Genomic DNA, 16,869 nt, shown 5'->3' with positions numbered 1-16,869 from the left:
CCCATGCAAGCTTCCAGTTTGCTTGTCTATGTTTGCAGCTCAATTTTACAGGCTGCTCTTTGTTAGAAAAGAGAATGATTTAGGGGCTGCTTTTCATTAAAAGGAAAACCTTACTGAGGACATCCTTACCCTCATTATTTGCCTAAATAATTCCTTTTTGACTCCTATATCACTGTGTTGCCCAGGCTGGTCTTGAACTCCTGGGTTCAAGCAATCCTCCCAATGTGGCCTCCCAAAGTGCTGAAATTACAGATGAGCCACCACAGCCTAATAACGCAAGAATGCCTTTTATTATTATTATTATTATTATTATTAAAGAATGGAATTTGCTGTGGCACCTAGATTGGAGTGCAGTGGCTCAATCTCAGTTCACTGCAGCTTTGACCTCCTAAGCTCAAGTGGTCCTACCACCTCAGCCAGTTCAATGATAGGGTTGCTTTAGAATAGAAAGCAAAGTAGAGAGTTGGAGCTGGAGGACCCTCAAGACATAGAAGAGTGCCAGAACTCTGTAGCTCCTGCACCTCCTGGGACTTCTCAATTCTTTGTTCTTTGGGAGAGGGTGAAATGTAGTTTCAGGGGACACTCCTTACACTGAATTCCAAATTTGGTGCTAGTGCGGAACAAGAGGGATTAAGCCTACCCACCATTCATGACTTAGTGTCAAATTATATTGTTTCCCTGCTAAGAGCTACCTGAGGAAATACAAGAGGGAATGGAAAGGAATGGAGTAAGTGGAAGCATAGAGTATTCCAGGGAGGCTGAGCGACTGGGAGATAGGCGGCCTGGTTCTTGCTATTAATCCATTAACTTCCCTTTTTTTCTTTTCCTGCCTTTAGTTAGCCTTCTTTCTAGGAATTTTGTTAATACTGAGGATTCCGTTTTATTTTATTTTTTATTTTCACTCTTGCCACTCCCCACTGCTATCTTTGTGAAAAAGAGGTTCCTAGATTCACATCTTAATCTACATTAAAGTCTTTCTCTTTTTCTTTTTTCATTTTGCCTTTAGCCTCTTCCTTTTCATTGATGAGTAAACTTCTAGCTTCTATCAAGTGAAATATTAAAATAATTGAGCTAAAATGTATCAGAATAGCACTAAAAATTTGCACATAAGGGCAAATCGCAAGAAAGCCCTAACTGAAATCTGTTTTTGTACATCATTAAAAACCACTTCTGGGGGGGTGCTGAGCCCCAAAGGCTTTGATTGGCTGAGATTAGCAGGATAATGGGACAGCATCTTTTACCATGTTGCCTCATGTCTAACGCCAGAATGTTATCTACTTTACTAAATGATAATTAATGACATGTAATAAGGGTGTGAAAGGAAACAAAAATATCAGGACTCCAAACTCACTGTGCCAAAGGAAAGAGTCAAGCTTGAGAACTAAGTCACGCAAAACTGCTTTCTATTTTGTTCCTAATTAGATAGCTACAAAGAGAAAAGGCTACATACTTCCCTCACAATTTACTCAAAAGGAAATTCTTTTGGGGGCCCCAAAATCTTTACCCTAAAACAGCTTCATTGAATGTTAACCTGACAATGTAAATTAACAGCTTCTCATCACAGGCATAAGGAAAAGTCATCCCTCTGCTCACCTGAGACAAATGCATATTTGACTACTTCCTCTACTCTATGTTTATCTTATGTAAAAATGCAGATCCACCAGCATGAGATGAATGCATAATTATTCCTATATCCCCTCCTTTCCCATGTAAAATGTGGATTCAGTGAATGCTGATCAAAGACTCAAAAGATGCAACTGCTTGCCCCTTTTATTCCTTCCTCTTTTTTTCCTCCCCTTTTTTCCTTCCTCTTTCCCTTACTACCCGCTCTTTCCCCTTTAAATATTGAAATCTCAGGTCAGGTGCGGTGGCTCACGCTTGTCATCCCAGCACTTTGGGAGGCTGAGGCAGGCGGATCCAGGCAGGCGGATCCAGCCTGGGTGACACAGCCAGACTTTTCTCAAATAAATAAATATTGAAGTCTCAAACCTTATTTGGAAAAAGAATGGGTCATAGGTGTTCCTGTAGTTTTGTGCTCCTTTCTCCCGGGTGCATCCTCTATCTTGGCAAAATAAACCTCTAAAATGATTGAGACTCATTTCAGTCATTTAATTTGATTTACATTTTCTTTGATTTATAAGAAATTTACATTACTTATTTTAAAATTTATTAAAAATGAAAATATTCCCAAGTGGAAAACATCTATCTATCTATCAGTCTCATATTTCTAGGCAGTTAGACTTATTTAAGGGAACTGAATAATTCAAAATAACAATAGTGATAAATATTTTTTTATTTTTGAGACAGAGTCTCACTGTCACACAAGCTGGAGTACAGTGACACAATCTCGGCTCACTGCAACCTCTGCCTCCCGTGTTCAAGTGGTTCTTGTGCCTCAGCCTCCTGAGTAGCTGGGATTACAGGCACACATCACCACACCTGGCTAATTTTTGTATTTTTAGTAGAGACAGAGTTTCACCATGTTTCCCAGACTGGTCTCGAACTCCTGGCCTTAAGTGATACACCCAACTCGGCCTCCCAAAGTGGTAGGATTACAGGTGTGAGCCACAGCACTGGGCCAGATAGCCATCTTTAATATTGTGCTCAATTTCATTCCAGTCCTTTCTCTCTCTCTCTCTCTCTGTCTCTCTCTCTCTCTGTGTGTGTGTGTGTGTGTGTGTGTGTGTGCATGTGTGTGTGAAATTTCATGCAGGGGAATTAGTCATTGCCAATAAGAATTTTGAAAGATAGAAAGTAAACGGAATTTTTCTTCTCAAAAGAAAGCCACAGAAAAACTCTATTATACAACTGCAAAATAAGCCAACTAAATTAAATGCACATTGTTTGTTAGTAAACTGGAAACAAATATCTTGTGAAACTGTTAGGATTTTCATTTTCACAGTAAATTTACTACTAGTTTATTAAAAAAATAATTAAGCAAAGGCTATTGGAGTCTACATTGTTTTAATAGACGTATTTAAATAAAATTAATAGGATTTGGATGGCCAATAACATTCAGAAGCAATGTTATACTGTAATAATAAAACTTTCTTAGAAACACAGAATTTCTGGCTGGGCATGGTGGCTCACACCTGTAATCCCAGCACTTTGGGAGGCTGAGGCAGGAGGATCACTTGAGCTCAGGAGTTTGAAACCAGCATGGGCAACATAGTCAGACCTCGTCTCTACTAAAAATCAAAAAAATTAGCCAGGCATGTAGTCCTAGCTACTGGAGAGGCTGAGCCTGGGAGGTTGAGCCTTCAGTGAGCTATAATCACACCACTGCACTCCAGCCTGGGCAACAGAGTGAGACTCTACCTCAAAAAAGCAAAAAAAAAAAAAAAAAAAAAAACAGAAATGAACTGTGTTTTTCTCCAACTATGTTAGAGGGTACACCAAGGGCAAGTAAACAATAGATTTTACTTCAAACCAAGTAATTTTGTCCTGATCATTCTATCATTCTATTGTTCCATTTCCCTGCAAAACAACAAACATTATGCTTTTTTTTTCCTTGTCTCTGTCTTATTCCAGAAATGATATAAGATGCCTTTTAGGAATATATCCAACATAGAAAAATAAAATACTTTAAAAATAGGTGAGTATAAGTGAGGCACGTAGAAAATAATATGACATGAGATATGAAATGAGGAGTAAGATTGTTTTCAAAATGCCGTAAGGGGCTGGACAGAGCAAAACCCTGTCTCAAGAAGAAAAAAAAAGTCACAAGATCTAATACCCTTGCTAGGTTGGGATAATGAGAAGATAACCAACAAGTGATTACGGCCTCCTCAAGTTACACGTTTCCTTAGAGAGAGTGTTGTTTCAGTTTTTCCCCTGTAACACAGAGTGAAATCCAGGAGTTACAAATACCTTGATTTGAGCCAAACTGGCAAGTGTAAAGCAGGTAATGAGAAGAGTGTGTGTGTTCACAGCCACGCAAGAAAATCACTAGAGCATCTATAGTACACCTTGTGGTGTGACCCAGCATTACACAATGCACAGAAAAGTCCAGGGATCCACTTTTCACATACTTGCTCTATAGGACTGACACCGGGAAATGAAAACCACAGTGTAACATCCATCCAGACTCTTCAGAGACGATGCCCAATTGTGTCATTTTCAAAATAACACAGAGGCTTCCCTCTGTTAAACTATTAAGCAAAGGGTCAACACGCTGGAAACATAATCAACCCCTTGATCTCTTGTTTGTATGAATGCATATTAGCACCTGACAAATGTTGAATAAATGAATGAATGAACACGTAAAGTGAAATCTCTACAAGAGATATACATGGCCATGGAGGAAAATTCTTACTGTCTCTTTGCTGCTCTATTCAGTGCTTGACAGAGTGGGTTGAAAGTAGATTAAAATAGATTCATATCAAAGCCTAGTTCCCACTTCAATCCTTTTATGAAAAACCTGGCTTTCTCTGGAGTTGAGCTGCCACTGGTAACAAATTCCTCAGAAACATGGCTGGCACTGGCATTGTCTCTGTATAAACCGAATGTGTTAATAAAAGTTTTAATTCCTGGTTCAGAGTTCACTCCATCCATTCATTTGTTCATCTGTTTAATAAACATTTATTCATTGCTTATTTTATACCAAGTACTGGTGATATAAGCTTAGAACTCATAGTTTCCTGTCCTCAGGAAAAACAAGACACAAGAAGAGGCCATGACAAAACAATGAGGTATGCTCAGTGACAAAAATAAGTACAGAGAGCACCAAAAGGAGAGCATATGTCTCAGCAGCTCAGGAAGTAGATGTCATGTGCGGGTGGAGGGAGGAGGGAGCAAAGAAGGCAAAGGAATCAAATGATCCATCTCAGAATGATCATAGAATTTTTTCCAGAGGCAATAATTAACCCTTGAGTATGTTGACTGGAAGTCAGAATCACAGGTGACTCAAATGATGACGAGAAAGTCACAAATACCCAGATGATAAGTAAATAAGTATGTGCTCAACCCCTTGAGGACTTGCCCACACCATCAGATTAGCAAGAAAGGGCCAGAGATGATTCGGGCAAATCCTGTCCTTGACCAAGTACTGAAGGAGGCCACAATGACTTCTGGAAAGGTAGAGAGCAAAAGCAGGAGTCGCAAGCTTCATCTCAGGCACTGAGGGTAGAAGGAGATGGCCTGGCTTTGATCCAAAGTGAAAGGTTCAGTGGTGGATGAAACCAATGCATGAGATGTTGGGACATTCAGAAGGAAAGGCAACACTGGCTAGAGCCTCTGTTTAGGACACTACCAGGGTCCTCTGCATTCTCCCTAATCTGTATGCCAGTGATCAGCAAAATGCGGGAAGGATGAAGAATGAAGTGATAGGAAAGGGTAACAGGTTTGCATGGTAGAGAAGGCATCAGTGTGTACATTCATTCATTCAATACAAATTTAGCACACACCAGGCACTGTACATGGCCCTTGTGGTGTTAATATTCCAGTGGGAAATAATTTCAGAATGTGTTAGGAGTAAGTAATCAGGTAAGCAGGGGACTACTTTATATACGTAGTCAGAGAAGGCCTCTCTGAGGAGCCAATATGTAAAAATGGAGAAGAAACTAGTTGCACAGTGAGCTGAGACAAGAGTGTTCCAGAAAGAAAGAACATCAAGTTCTGAGATGGGAATGAGCTTGCCTGCACACTCTAGGGCTAGAAAGGAGGCCACTGTGCATGACAGGGAGTGTGGTGCAAGGTGAGGCTGGTGAGGTAGGAGGAGCCAGTGAAGGCAGCTGTGTGCACTAGGGTAAGGAGTTGGGATTTTAATCCACAGACGCTTGTCTTTTTCTTGAAGGGGTGCCAATTTTTAAAACCTGCAGAGTTGATCAAACTATGCACTTTTTCTCTATCCTACCCAATAATGATGATCCAGGAGCAAGGATGGAAAAACAATGGGAACACTCAAATACCTTTGGAGAAAATGAAATTTGGTATCATCATTTGGAGAGCAAATTGCATTAGCCAATAAAGCTGGTTGTGCCTACCCAACACATGGAGGTTCTGTTCCTAAATAGAGATATCCTAAAGAAACTCATTGTATCAGTCCATTCTCGCACTGCTATAAAGAAATACCTGTGACTGGGTAATTTATAAAGAAAAGAGGTTTAATTGGCTCACAGTTCCACAGGCTGGACAGGAAGCATGATGGTGGAGCAGGCACTTCACATGGCTAGGAGCAGGAAGAAGAGAGAGAGGGCTGGGGGGCGGTGCTACACAGTTTTAAACGACCAGATCACATGAGAACTCACTCACTACACTGTACCAAGGGGGTTGGTGCTAAACCATTCATGAGAAACCATCCCCATGATACAATCACCTTCCACCAGGTCCCACCTCCAGCACTGAGGATTACAATTCAACATGAGCTTTGGGTGGGAACACGGATCCAAACCATATCACTGACGTTTACTCAGTGAAACAAAAACAAGCTTGTTCACTGAAGCATTGTTTGTAATAGAAAAACAACAGCAACAATAAAACATCCATCAACAGAATAGGTAAATTGTAGTGTATTCACACGGTGGAATTCCACACAGTACTGAAAACGAATGAACTAGAAATACCTGCATCGATATGAACAACTCTGAAAAACATTTTCACTTTGAATGAAAAAAGCAAGAGGGCAAAGGAACACATTCAGTATTATTCTATTTATATGAAGTTTTAAAATATGCAAAATGATCCCATGTATCATTTAGGTAGACTTACTTGTGTAGGAAAAGTATAAAGAAATGCACGGGAATGCTTGATGTCAAGTTTTGGGCTGGCACTTATATGTGATGTCAGGAGGTATACAGCGGGCTGTAACTATTTCTTAAGCAACATGGTAAGCTCAGGAGGTCTTCATTAACTATTCTTTATATTTTTCTAATATCTGAAATTTCTCTTTTTATGTTTAAAAGACTAGCCAGAAGCAAGCAAGTAAATATAAAAAGGAGACTGGAAGCAATTATTGGGGAGAAGCAAACAATTCTGTGAGCCAGCAGAGGCTTTAGTTGAATTCTTCAAAGTAGGTTAGGGAATCAGGCCACCAAGGCTGGAACTTAGACATTTCATCTTATCCAGAGAACAGATGAACTTTCTTTAATACAAAGTATATCTTTACTTTTTAACTCTACGCTTACATAATTCTCTAGAGATGGAGATCAGATTTAGAACTCAACACAAACAACCTAGAAATTCTCTACCTGAGTTCATTCAATTCATGGATTACCTAGAATGCACACAAGTAATGTGTCTCTAAAAAGATGTGTTACATTTTCCTGTGTTTGCACTACCTGATTTCTTTTCCCAGTGCCCAGATCAGGCAGGGATACTACACACTTCCATGCACTTCTAAGTTTTGACGATCCATTTGCTGATGGATCCAATCATTTTGCATTCAACAAAGATGGAAAAACATAACCCAATTCCCAATTCCACAAACTCAAATGAGGTTTTGGGAACTCCTCTGGGACCAAAAGGTGATATCTTTGTTTTTTTGTCAATTTTATAACAAAATCTGAGCCAGAGGATAGGATAAAATAATCCTCCTTCATACTCATATATTGCTTATACTTTGAGTCTCACAATACTGCAAATTTTCAGCAAAGATATTAAGACTGAAAGATGGCAAGTGACTTCTTAGGTCTCACAGCTAAGCAGCAAGTGGAGTTATAAAGTGAGCCCAGGTCATCTGACCCCGTCAAATATTCTTCCCTCTGTTCCTCACCAGGGCTCGCTTTGCCAAGGACCAAATCCCAGAGGGGTCCAAAGAGTATGTCACTCAGACTAATCCAGGGCAAGTCCCAGCTCTCCATCAACTGTGTGCCCTTGGGCAAGTTACTGAACTTCCTTAACCTCAGTTCTCTCAGCTGTAAACTGAAAAAGATAAAATCAACTTCTCATGGTTGTACTGTCTCTCATTCAGTTTGGGCTACTATAATAAACTACCATAAACTGGGTGGTTTGGGTAACTGCGTAAATGTTTAGTCAATAAACATTTTTTACAAGTCTGGAGGCTGGAAGTTTGAGATCAGGGTGCCAGCATGATCAGGTTCTGGTGAGGGACTTCTTCTGGGTTGCAGACTCCCAATTTCTCACTGTATCCTTACATGGTAGAAAGAGAGCTATAGACCTCTCTGGGTTTCCTTTTTGTAAAGGCACTAATTCCATTCATGAAGGCTGCATCCTCATGACCTAATCACCTCCCAAAGACCCCACCTCCAAATACCATCACGAAGGTTGAGATTTCAACATAGGAATTTGGGGAGGAACACAAACATTCAGATCTTAACATGTACGTCTGACCACTAGAGAGAATATGTGTGCAGTGCCTGGCCTGCTGTAGTTGTGCTTAGTGATGGAAACTACTGTAATAATTACAGAGACCCCAGCCTCTCACTGACACAGTCCTTCTAACCAAACCAAGGAATTAACTCACCTTTCTTCTGGGGCTTCAAAGAATTAGAAATAATTGTAGAGGCTGAGTGTGGTGACTCATGCCTAAAATCCTAGCACTTTGGGAGGCAAAGGTGGGAGGGTCACTTGGAGCTCAGGAGTTCCAGACCAGCCTGGGCAACATAGTGAGACCTCATCTCTAGTTTATAATATAAAAAAAGAAATAGTTATAGAGTTATGTTAGATGAGAGAATTAGTAGGAACTGAAAGCTCACATCAGAAAGGAATTATTTAATTATTAGTATTAAAATAAATGATGTTAATAAGTATTAACAATAATAGAAGTAATTTTGTACCATACAAACATATTTGTTTCTCTTTTACCCACAGAGAATAAACAGAAAGTGCTACATAAAATGTACCCACACAATTTCCTTAAGCACACATTTAAGTTTTTGTAGTGTTGTTTATCAATCTTAAAACAAATGAAATTGTAAAGTATGGATCATTTTCTAGTTCATTAAATTTTCTCTTTACAATAGTATATGTAAAACAGACATGGTTTAAAATAAATTACATTCTAGTGAATGGCACTTAGCCCCCCCAGAAGGAAGCAATCAGTCCAGATCAGTGATCTTCAAACTTTTCCCATTTTATGCCCTTAAGAAAACATTTTAATGCATGTTCCCCCTTGCACATTTTTCAATTGACATCTATAATGATTCATCATAAATTTAGGCGGTTGCAAAAAATGTCATTTTCAATGTATTATAAATCTTGACATTTTGAAAGAAACATTACCTTCCAAAATGAATCCAATGGAATCTAAATACCACAGTAATATAATACTTGACATTATCCACTTAAAAAATACATGAACTAGCTCTTTTTTAACAGCTAGAAATTCTGCAACATTCCTTTTATTTTCTTTTGAACTTACAGTTTCATCCTACTTCCTCCAAAGAAGTTTATTTGGGCTGTGATATATTTTTATGCTTGAAAATCTATTACTGATCATCTTCTCATATTTCCTGACTACAAAAATAATATATTAAAGTTTAAAAATGTAAAAGTTTACTTTCTATGACCTTAAGGCTCTGCGTTCAAAAAAATCCTTTGATTAACATTACAATTATTGTTAGCACATAACTGATCAAAACAACATAGCAAATTTTGATGAAAGTAAAGTTTCAGCGGAAATGTATGATTCACTCTCCTTAAATTTGGTTAAACTCAAAGAATTACAAACTGCTTAACATCTATGTTTACCAATCACTAGGGTCACTGATTTTCTCAACATGGATCCCTTGGGTGGAGCCTTGGAGGGTTGTGCACCTTGTACACTCCCTCAGTGAGACACCATGGTGAGGGGTCTGTCTTTCATCGTAAATGGGAGATGAAGAAAGAGCCTACATCTTCATTACACACACAATCTCTGTCCATTCCCATTTAGAGAAGGCATAATACTGAACCCATGGGAACTGACACCCTAAGAAGCCTTTACCCCTGAAGGTCCTCAGATCCCGTTTGAAGATCACTGGATTAGACCATTCCCCAAGGGGAAAGCATTGGCTGAACATCCAGAGAAAAGTTGACACCCCACATATAGTATAACCAATTTTCCTACCCTTGCGAGGTGCAAAATGGAGGTTCTTTCTGGTCATAAAGCAAAGACTATTATATACACACACACACACTGCATACACTGTAGGGAGGAAAACTTTCTTCCCTACCACCTTATGTCCTAGAGCATGGAACCTGGAGAAAAGTGTATTACACATGTGCAAGCAGCTGAGAGAGAGCAGGAGAGAGAGCGGGAAAGAAGGACAGACTTCCCAAACAGCTAAGGGTAAGGATTTAGGTGAAAATGGGCTTCAGTGGGAATATATGGAAGATTCTGCGAGGGTCGTTTACACAATATTCTTGGAATGTCACTGTGTTAAAGGTCAGTTGCTTCTCTGTTTGAAGACTCTCTTGGAAAGGGTAGGCAGTGGGTTATGGCAACTGAATTCTCAGGGAGCTTTGCTTTAGTCAGATATGGGACATGCAGATAAGATTTATTTCCGCATCTGCTGTAACTAAAAAATTTTCAATTTAAAATAATCTTTATACCATTTTGGTAGCATGTTAGTCCTATCAACACACACCCACACCACTCCCCCAAAGACCCTGTGGTCTATAGCCTCGCCACTCAGAGGGTAGCCCTTGAACCAGCAGCATGGATATCATCCAAGAGCTCGTTAGAAATGTGGAATCTCGGCTGGGCGCGGTGGCGCACGCCTGTAATCCCAGCACTTTGGGAGGCCAAGGCAGGTGGATCACGAGGTCAAGAGATCGAGACCATCCTGGCTAACGTGGTGAAACCCCGTCTCTACTAAAAATACAAAAAAATTAGCCGGGCGTGGCGGCGGGCGCCTGTAGTCCCAGCTACTTGGGAGGCTGAGGCAGGAGAATGGCGTGAACCCGGGAGTTGGAGCTTGCAGTGAGCCGAGATCGCGCCACTGCACTCCAGCTTGGGCGACAGAGTGAGGCTCCGCCTCAAAAAACAAAACAAAACAAAACAAAAAAGAGAGAAAGAAATGTGGAATCTCAGACCCCCGAATCAGAAACTGCATGTTAACAAGTTATCCAGCAGATTTGTGTGTGCTCGCTGTGAGTTTGAGGAGCATGGATCAGCATCTAGTAGTTCTCAACTGTGGCTGCACATTAGAATCACCTGGGAGCCTTTCAAATCCCTGTGCCTGGGAAATTGGAACTCTCCCCAGGTCATTGATAAAATTAATATTAAATTTTAAAATGTGATCATGCTTTTGTGGTTATTTTTGTAAGGGGTCATTCTTTTCGATACACATACCAATATATGAATAGAATATGATATTTGAGAATTGCTTCTGAATAATTCAGCAGGGGAGGAAAGAGGAAGAAAGTATCAATGGAACAAGAAGGATCATGAATTGATCATCTTTCAAGCTAGGTGAGTGGTACTTGAGGGTTCCTTATACAGTTCTCTCCATTTTGATATGTATTTTTAAATTTCCATATAAGTTAAAAATACATACATATATTTCAAATTTTTATATATGCACACAATTTTATACACACACACACACGCACACACACACACACACACGGCCTGGTTCCACTACCAGAGATTCCAAATTTAAATTGGTTGGGGCGAGCGCAGTGCATCACATCTGTAATACCAGCACTTGAGAGGCCGAGGCAGGAGGATCACTTAAGGTCAGGAGTTCAAGACAAATCTGTGCAACACAGACAAACCCTGCCTCTAAAAAAACAAAAATAAATTGGTTGGGGTGGAGATGGATTTCAGTCATTCCTCATCCCCCAAGTTTATTAAGGTATAATGAATAAAATTGTATGTATTTATGGTATACAACCTGATAATTTCATATATATATATAGTGAAATGATTACCACAATCAAGTTAGTTAATATATACATCACTTCACAGTTAACAATTTTTTATGTGGTGAGAACATTGAAGATCTACTTTCTTAGCAGATTTCAAGTATTTAATACCATATTATTAACTAGAGTTACCATGTGTGCATTAGATCCCTATAATTTATTTATCTTATAACTGAAAGTTTGTACTCTTTGACCAACATCTTTCTCATTTCACCCACCCCTAAACTCCTGGCAACTACCATTCTATTCTCTGTTTCTATGACTTCGACTTTTTCAGATTACACAAATATATGATCAGATTTCAGATCATACAGTATTTGTCTTTTCTGTCTGACCTATTTCATTTAGCATAATGTCTTCAAAATTCATCCATATTGTCACAAATGGCAAGATTTTCCTTTTTTAATGGCTGAGTAATATTCCACTGTATAAGTATATGCCACATTTTCTTTATCTGTTCATCTGTCAAAGGACACAAGTTGATTTCATATCTTGGCTATTGTGCATAATGCTGCAATGAACATGGGGGTGCAGATATCTCTTCAGGATACTGATTTTATTTCCTTTTGATACATACCTAGAAGTGGGATTGCTGGATTATATGACAGTTTTAATTTAATTTTTTGAAGACCGTCAATACCCTTTGCCATAATGGCTGTACCAATTTACATTTCTACCAACAGTGCATAAGGGTTCCCTTTTCTCCACATCCTCATCAATAGCTATCTTTTGTTATTTTGTTAATACCCATCATAATGAGTGGGGTGACATCTCATCGTGGTTTTGATTTGCAGTTCCTTGATGTTTAGTGATGTGGAGCACTATTTTTCTGTACTTGGCTATTTGTATGTCTTCTTTGGAAAAACGTCTGTTAAGGTTCTTTGCCCATTTTTAATGAGATTATTTGTTTTGGGTTTTGTTGTTGTTGTTGTTATTGAGTTGTATGTGTTTTTATATGTTTTAGATGCTTGCCTCTCATCAAATATATGGTTTGCAGATATTTCTCCCATTCTGTAGCTTGCCTTTTTGGTTGTTTCCTTTGCCATGCAGAAACATTTTAGTTTAACGTAGTTTCACTTGTTTATTTTTGCTTTTGTTGTCTGTGCTATTGGTGTCATATCCAAATATCATTGCCAAAACCAATGTCAAGGAGATTTTTTCCCTATGTTTTCTTACAGGAGTTTGACATTTTCAGGTCTTACATTAAAATCTTTAATGTATTTCAAGTTAATTTTTTGTGAGTGGTGTAAGACAGGGATCCTATTTCATAGTTTTGCATGTGGATATCCAGTTTCCCAACACCATTTATTGAAGAGATTATCCTTTCTTCATTGTATATATATATATTTTTTTATTTTGAGACAGAGTCTTGCTCTTGTCACCCAGGCTGGAGTGCAGTGGTGCAATCTTGGCTCACTGCAACCTCCACCTCCCCGATTGGAGCAATTCTTCTGTATCAGCCTCCTATGTAGTTGGGATTACAAGCATGTGCCACCATGCTCAGCTAATTTTTGTATTTTTAGTAGAGACGGGGTTTTGCTGTGTTGTCCAGGGTGGTCTCAAACTGCTGGCGTCAAGCAATCCACCCACCTTGGCCTGCCAAAGTGCTGGGATTACAGGCGTGAGCCACCACACTTGGCCCATTGTATACTCTTTTTTTTTTTTTTTTTTTTTTTTTTGAGACGGAGTCTCGCTCTGTCGCCCAGGCTGGAGTGCAGTGGCGCGATCTCCGCTCACTACAAGCTCCGCCTCCCGGGTTCACGCCATTCTCCTGCCTCAGCCTTCCAAGTAGCTGGGACTACAGGCGCCCGCCACCAGGCCGGCTAATTTTTTGTATTTGTAGTAGAGACTTCGGTTTCACCGTGTTAGCCAGGATGGTCTCGATCGCCTGACCTCGTGATCCGCCCGTCTGGGCCTCCCAAAGTGCTGGGATTACAGGCATGAGCCACCGCGCCCGGCCGACCCATTGTATATTCTTAATGCTCTTTTCAAATATCAGTTGACTGTATATGAATGACCTTATTTCCAGGTGCTTGATTCTGTTCCATTGGCCTATGTGTGTCTCTTTTTATATGAGTACCATACCATTTTGATTGCTATAGCTTCCTGCTTGTATACCAGGAAGTATGATGCCTCAGCTTTGTTCTTCTTCCTCAAGTTTGCTTTAGATATTCAGAGTCTTTTTTGGTTCCTTATAAATTTTAGAACTGCTTTTTGTGGAATCAGAATTTTGATAATATTGAATCTATAGATCCCTTTGGGTAGCATGAACATTTTAAGAATATTAATCCTTCCAATCCATAAACGTGGGACATCTTTCCATTTATGCGTGTCTTCCTCAGTTTCTTTCTTTCTTTTTTTTTTTTTTTTTTTGAGACGGAGTCTCACTCTGTCACCCAGGCTGGAATGCAGTGGTGCGATCTCGGCTCACTGCAAACTCTGCCTCCCAGGTTCAAGCAATTCTCTGCCTCAGCCTCCCGAGTAGCTGGGATTACAGTGCCAGTCACCACACCCGGTTAATGCCTCAATTTCTTTCATCAATATCACGTAGTTTTCAGATTTTTCATCCCCTTGGTTAAATTATTCCTATTTTATTGTTTTTGATGCTATTGTAAATGGTAAATTAAAAAATACCTTCCTAAATAACACATGGGCCAAAGAAGAAATCATAAGGGAAAGTAGAAAACACATTTCAGATAAATGAAAACAAAATGCAATATACCAAAACATAGGATGCAGCTAAAGCAGTGCTCAATAGAAAATTTGTAGATGTAAAGACCTATATTAAAAAAGAAAAAAATCTCAAGTAATGTGATGCCTGTGTGGCTTTGTTCTTTTTATTTAGGATTGCTTAGGCTATTTGGGCTATTTTTTGTTCCATATAAATTTTAGAATAGTTTTTCTAATTCTGTGAAAAATGCCATTGGTAATTTGAAAGGAATTACATTGAATCTGTAGATTGCTTTAGACAGTATGGACATTTTAATGATAAATTCATAAGCATGAAATATTTTTTCCATTTGTTTGTGTCATCTATAATTTCTTTCAGCTGTGTTTTTTAGTTCTTGTAGAGATCTTTCCTCTCCTTACTTAGATGTATTCCTAAGTATTTTTGTATGGTTTTGTGTGTGTGTGTGTGTGTGTAGCTATTGCAAATAGAATTGCATTCTTGATCTGATTATCAGCTAGAATGTTATTGGTGTATAGAAATGCCACTGATTTTTGCACATTGATTTTTTTTATATCCTGAAACTTTACTGAAGTCATTTATCAGGTCTAGGTGTCTTTTCATGGAATCGTTAGAATTCTCTATGTATAGAATCATATCATCAACAAAGAGAGAATTTGACTTCCTCTTTTCCTGTTCGGATGTCTTTTATATCTTTCTCTTGCTTGATTGCTCTGGCTAGGACTTCTAGTACTATGTTAAATAGGAGTAGTGAGAGTAGACATCCTTACCTTGTTCCAGTTCTTAGAGGAAATACGTCCAACTTTTGCCCATTTGGTATGATGTCTCACTCTCACCCAGGCTGGCATGCAGTGGCCGATCTCGGCTCACTGCGAACTTTGCCTCCCAGGCTCAGACAATCTTCCCACCTCAGCCTCCTGGGTAGCTGGACTACAGGCATATGCCACCATGCCCAGCTAATTTTTTGTATTTTTAGTAGAAATGGGGTTTCACCATATCACCCAGGCTGGTCTTAAACTCCTGAACTCAAGCAGTCCACTGACCCCGGCCTCCCAAGGTGCTGGGATTACAGGCGTGACCCACTGTGCTTGGCCTGAATTGCACGTGTTGAAACATCCTTACATCCCAAGGATAAAGCCCACTTGATTGTAGTGAATTATCTTTTTGATGTGCTGCTGGATTCAGTTTACTAGTATTTTGTTGAGGATTTTTGTGTCTCTTTATCAGGAATATTGCCTGTAGTTTTCTTTTTTGTTGTGTCTTTGGCAGATTTTTGGTATCAGGATGACACCGGTGGAAAAAAAAAAAAAGAAAAAAGAAAAAGAAAAATATACTTGTTTCACAAAATGAGTTAGAGAGGAATCCCTCCTCCTTTTTTCTTAATAGTTGCAGTAGGATTGGTACCAGCTTTCTGTATATCTGGTAGAATTCGGCCATGACTCCATCTGGTCCAGGGCAGTTTTTGGTTGGTAGATTTTGTGTTACTGATTCAATTTTGTAACTCATTATTAGTCTGTTCAGTGTTTCAATTTCTTTCTGGTTCAATCTTGGGAGGCTGTGTGTTTCCAGAGAATTATCTATTTCCTCTAGATTTTCTGGTTTGTGCACATAGAGATGTACATAGTAGTCTCTGAGAATCTTTCATATTCCTGCGGGATTGGTTGTTGTATCTATCACCTTTGACATTTCTGACTGTGCTTATTTGGGTCTTCTCTCTTTTTTTTTTCCTTTGATAATCTAGCTAGTAGTCTATCAATCTCATTTAACCTTTCAAAAAACCAACTTTCATTTTGTTAATCAAAAAACCAACTTTTCATTTTGTTAATTTTTTTGGGGGTCTCAATTTCATTTAGTTCTGCCCTGATTTTAGTTATTACTTTTCTTCTGCTAGCTTTGGGTTTAGTTTGTTCTTGTTTTTCTAGTTCCTTCAGGTGGGAAATTAGGCTTTTAATTCTAACCTTTCTATTGTCTTGATGTAGGAATTTAGTGCTATAAACTTTCCTCTTAACACTGCCTTTGCTGCATTCCAGAAGTTTTAGTACGTTGTGTCTCTATTTTCACTTGTTTCAAATAATTTTTTGACTTCTGCCTTAATTTTGTTGTTACCCAAAAGTCTTTCAGGAGCAAATTGTTTAGTTTCCATGTATTTGTGTGGTTTTGAGAGTTTTTCTTGGTATTGATTTTTATTTTTATTTCACTGTGGTCCAAGAAGATGCTTGGTATGATTTTGATTTTTTTGAATTTATTGTGATTTGCTTTGTGACTGAACATGTGGTTAATCTTAGAGTATGTTCTTTGTGCATATGAGAATGTACATTCTGTGGTTCTTGGGAGCACTATTCTTTTTTTTTTTTTTTTTGAGACAGGGTCTC

General features: G+C 39.0%; 1 protein-coding gene across 1 annotated transcript in view; it reads left to right on the top strand.

Moving 5' to 3' along the window:
* The window catches only part of ERICH6 (glutamate rich 6), a 49,595-nt gene extending 43,597 nt beyond the window's left edge, over window positions 1-5,998 (top strand). The window contains exons 14-15 of the transcript XR_008501435.2: window positions 3,532-3,595; window positions 5,873-5,998. The gene's annotated coding sequence lies outside the window, so the exon portion shown is untranslated. The remainder of the gene's footprint in view (window positions 1-3,531; window positions 3,596-5,872) is intronic.
* Window positions 5,999-16,869: the final 10,871 nt, after the last annotated feature.

This window comes from Pongo pygmaeus, chromosome 2 (genome assembly GCF_028885625.2).
Source record: "Pongo pygmaeus isolate AG05252 chromosome 2, NHGRI_mPonPyg2-v2.0_pri, whole genome shotgun sequence".
Taxonomy (NCBI): Eukaryota; Metazoa; Chordata; class Mammalia; order Primates; family Hominidae; genus Pongo; species Pongo pygmaeus.
The sequence above is the reverse complement of the archived record's forward strand: the minus strand, read 5'-3'. Positions and strand labels throughout refer to the sequence as shown.